Below are 5074 nucleotides of genomic sequence, written 5' to 3'. Positions count from 1 at the left end.
GTGTGTAAAGGTTCGCCACCCCTGATCTAGTGGAAAAGAAGCTATGCTTCATCCAGTCATATGTTACCCAAAAAGGGGGTGTTGAAATGATGGTGATTACCACGTTTTGAATGCGCAAACATTTAAAGACCAATATCCAGTTCCTTGAATCTCCGATTTTACTGAAAATTTACATGGCTCTAATATATATTATTTTAATTTATAACTAGCGTTGAACAGCTGCAGCAATTCAGAGTTTACGACTATTAATGTTCAACTCCATAGTCTTGTAATTTTTAAACCAACCCAGAAGGCAATTGAGCATCTGGATCAAGCATTGGGGTAAACCAGCCTTCATGGAAGACTTTTTGATGAATCTAACCCGCATTTCGTTTCATGGAGAAGAAAACCACGAAAGTCTCTCACAGTTAGTCTGTGGCAAGAAGATTCTAGCCCATGATCCGTCTACCACTAAGGGTATTTTGCGTCAGCAATGTGGTCGGTGTGAGCCCGGTGCGGAATTCGTATCAATCAGCAGTCGCTGCGATTCGAATCCGGTTCACATCATTGGAAGGCGAGTGCTCTACTCCCTGAGCATCCTATCATCAGATTCCAATAGTTTCTGGAGGCGTTCCCAAGATTTCAATATGCACCCCAGTCGGTCTGTTTGAGAGTTTGAGGATGCAATTTGGACTGTTCAATGCTAGTGCTACTTTTAAAAGGCTTATCAATGAATTCACTTTATCAGATATTTTTTTTATTTTCTGAATGATATTCTATAAGCATCAAAAGAACTAAATGAGCAGTTTAAACTTTTAAAAGCTTTATTGCTATCTGATTTCCAACGAAATTGAGAAACGTTTTCTCAGAGATTTTAAGTCCGCACTTAAAGCTCACGAAAATGATTGATAGCATGAGTCAATTCCAGTAGTCTTACTGGGCATAAGAACTGCCATCAACGAAGATTTAAATTCTTCTTGAATTGAACTCATATATGGATCTCCATTACGCCTACCATTTGTGACGCAAAGTCAACCACATCCAATCATGAATTCGTTTCGCAATTACGAAGTCATATGCAACAAATTTTTTTTCTAACTGCCGTCGAACAGCCGACCCAATTTTTAAATTTACCTCTTCCTACACTCAACTTCGTATCTTTGTAATTTTGAGCGCAATCCAGAAAACAAGGTAATTCCTGGATCAAGTATTGGGAGAAATGTCTCTTTTCAGGGAGGAATTTTTTTGGAAAATAACCCGCATTTGCATGACATCAAGAGAAAAAGCACGAGAACACCCCATGGTTAACCTGACAGCAAGGGGATTCCAACCCATGATCCGTCTACCACTAAAAATATTTCACGTCAGCACTGTTTTCGCTGCGAGCCGGTTGCACAATTCGCACCGAGCAGCCGTCGCTGAGAATTGAAAATCTGGGTCATTTCACGGAGAGGCACGCGCTCTAATCTTATGAGCCACTGGGGCTCCATGTGCAGCATTTTTAATTTTAAAACCGTCGTTGAACAGCTGACAAAATTTGAGTTTACGACTAAAAATTACTGACAAAAATTGTGTCAACTCCGTAGCCTTGTAGTTTTGAACCCAATTCAGAAGACAAGAGAACCCCCGAATCTGTACCTCCAGAGGTATTGATTTGTTATGGGAACTCGAGGACATTGTATCCCCGACAGATTTAACATGCAGCAGTCCCCATTTAATACACGGAGATTCTTCGGCCGGCTGGTTTCGAACTCCCAGTCTCACGAGCACGAGTCCAACTCCCTACCAGGCTGGCTATCTCGGCCCCTATATGCAACAACTGACATCGAATACCGCAATGGCACATAACAAAAAAAAAATAATGTGCATCCCAATTTAAAAGACTTGCTCTCGCATGTTTATCTTTGGGGCGGTCAAGTTCAACCCCATTGCGCTAGTCTTACTCAGGTCCGCATAAAGCAATCAAAAGAACAGAGTGTTTTTGCTGTTTAAAAACAAATTTATATTCATAATCTTTACAATGTTATAATTCTTGAGCTAAATATGTGTTCTTTTTGAAAAATTTGCTGACATCATTAGCTAGAAATTAGCTAGAATTGTTGGCATCATTAGCTTATTGACATCAGTAGCTAAAAAATATTGAGAATTCGCCTTTTATTTAGTTGAATCTTCGCTTCACAACCAGGTTAAACTATCGCTAATAATCTAATTTCCTTGCATCCCAATTTAAAAGACTTGCTCTAATATATTTATCTTTGGGGCGATCAAGTTCAACCTCCATTGCATCAGCCTTACTCATGGAAGCCAGCATGGAAATGAAAATAATAAAGATTTGTTTTCCTTGAAGATGTGTCGCTTATGAAAGAGCAATATGCTCAGCACTTAATTAAGTCTTTAAAAGACAATGTAATATGGATAGTAATTTATTCATACTTTCATAACACATTTTCCCCCTACTCAAAGCAAATTTTTATAATTGGTAATGTTGGCGTAATTTATGCTTCCATGATTGCTGTTTTTGGACAAATATAAATTTTGAATGATTTGCTATAAATAATTCTAAATATACATCAGTATTTTTAGATAAATCGTACGTTCTCGCATAGAAACCAATCTCGCCGTTTAAAATATTATGAAATTCTAAAATTCTCCTCCAGATGGGAGCATCAAATAAATTCGGAAACTATTGAGAATATTAATAAACTTGGCAAGGAAATGATTAAAACCCTAAATTAAAAGGATTTCATGATAATTGTCACCCTTTTTAAAACCTATTTTTTAATTAGGTTATTTAAGCACAATTTAAAATTTTCAGAGTGTTCTTGCTGTTTAAAAACCAATTTACATACATAATCTTTACAATGTTATAAATTTTGGCGCAAAATATGTGTTTTTTGGGAAAATCTGATGCTTATTGATATCAGTAGCTAGAAAACATTAAAAATTCACCTTTTATTTAATTGAACCTTTGCTTCCCTATCACGTTGAACTATCGCTAATTATCAAATATGTTTTATCTCAAATGCGTTATATCAACGTCACCTTCTCATAGATTAACCATTATTTTTTTTTAACGAGTATAATCCAAGTTATCAGGGAAACAAATATAATCCATGTCATTAGGAATTGGCCATCTATTTCTCCTGGCAAGAATCTGGTTGACTGCTCAAGACTATTGCTTTGAGTCCTGCACCCTGGTTTGGTCTCACTTCTCATTTCGCCCTTCAATATTTTAAGTGGTGGCATGGAAAGTTGATGACACCAAATCTAGTTAGGAGAGACCACATTTTTTATTAAAATAATTTTTACAATGTTTCAAAGAAAATTTTCCACTTTAGACTGTAATGTTCTGTTTTCTCTAAGAACCCAATGAAAGAGAGAAATGTTAACATTTCTTTTTTGATTGGCACAAACTGCACCCTTTCCCTAAATCTCTTAATACTATATTTATTCGTTTTCGAATTAGAAACAGGAAACGGGTTAAACTTCAATTTTTGGTGGGCAGTGTATTTTACTATATATATTAATCAAAAACATATAAAAATGTAAAAATTTTGAAAATTACATTAATTTTAAACATATACAATTACTTGCAATTTTAAAATTCTAAAAATAATTTTTGATAAGCTTATTCCCATCTTTAATATTAATAGGCAAGAAACTTAAAAAAATTTTATTCAATAATTTATAATAAATATTTCAAATAGATTTATTTTTTGGTTAAAATTTGATCTAAATTAGGGCTGAAAAATTTTTTGAATTGTTCAATTGTTGTTGCTGTTGCTGTTACTGTTAATTTACGTCGCACTAGAGCTGCACAATGGGCTATTGGCGACGGTGAATTGTTCAATTCAATAAGCATTAATTTCTTTAATAAATATTGGGGGGTAGCACCCAAAACACATACTTTAATGTTATTATTTTTTTTTAAAAATAAATTTTAAAAAAATTAATTACAAATAAAAATAGTACGAGGAGTCCCTTCGCGCGGAAGAAGTGAAACCTCGTAATGTGGAAATGAAAATAGGAAGGGGTAGAAATTGATTTTTAGTGAAATCATATTGATTCTTTAATACAAACTTTATTAACATTGCTCACAATTCACAATTGATCGCATCTTTTAACTATCATTTTCGAGTGGAGAAATATCCAAATCTATAACATTTACAATGGGATTATGATAACTTAAGTAAGATACGAAATGTTTGAGTTCTATTTTTTCAATATTTCTTGCAGAAACCGCATCAATTGTAGTTCCCCCCTTGGTTGTTGGATCATTCCTACCATTTATCATTTCCAGTCCAAATTTGTCTTTAATGAAGGTTAATAATGTTTCAGCTTCAGGTAACGAGAAATTCACATTAAAATCTCCTGCAAGGAACACAGGCCGCTCACAGTAATCAATTTCTTCACCAGTAACGTCTGCCAGAGCTTGTGAACCTGCAGTGGATAGTGGTAGAGCCCCTGAATTAGTATAGGAGCCTTAGATAGTGGCAATAAAGATGTTCCGTCATCAATAAACAGTTAGTTTGAATAATTGTTTTAAATCGTTTGCTGATGTAATAACTGCAGCTCTAGCTGGTTGCTAGGCAACCAAACGACTTTTTCTTGTTATTAATGTTTTGTTTTGTTTATCGTTGCCAGGGACTAATATAGGCGACTAAATATAGGGAAGCCGCATTAGTTGTTGTTGTTAATTTACGTCGCACTAGAGCTGCACAATGGGCTATTGGCGACGGTCTGGGAAACATCCCGGAGGATGATCCGAAGACATGCCATCACAATTTTGATCCTCTGCTGAGGGGATGGCACCCCCGCTTCGGTAGCCCGACGACCTGCGCGCGAAGGCGAGCACTTTACGGTAGCACAGTTTAACGAGGACCAATACCGCACACCCTCGGTCCCTACGCAGACTGATCCAAGTGGTCACCCACCCGCACACTGACCGCAGCCAGTGATGCTTGACTTCGGTGATGAAGCCGCATTAGAATTTCACTTAAAAAAAAATATTGTTATACATAACGATAAAAATCATTCAGGTTTATTTACAAGCCCATAACACAAGCTAATTTTATGTAGAACCCCTAATTTTATG

The sequence above is a fragment of the Parasteatoda tepidariorum genome, chromosome 2 (genome assembly GCF_043381705.1).
Source record: "Parasteatoda tepidariorum isolate YZ-2023 chromosome 2, CAS_Ptep_4.0, whole genome shotgun sequence".
Lineage (NCBI taxonomy): Eukaryota > Metazoa > Arthropoda > Arachnida > Araneae > Theridiidae > Parasteatoda > Parasteatoda tepidariorum.
The sequence above is the reverse complement of the archived record's forward strand: the minus strand, read 5'-3'. Positions refer to the sequence as shown.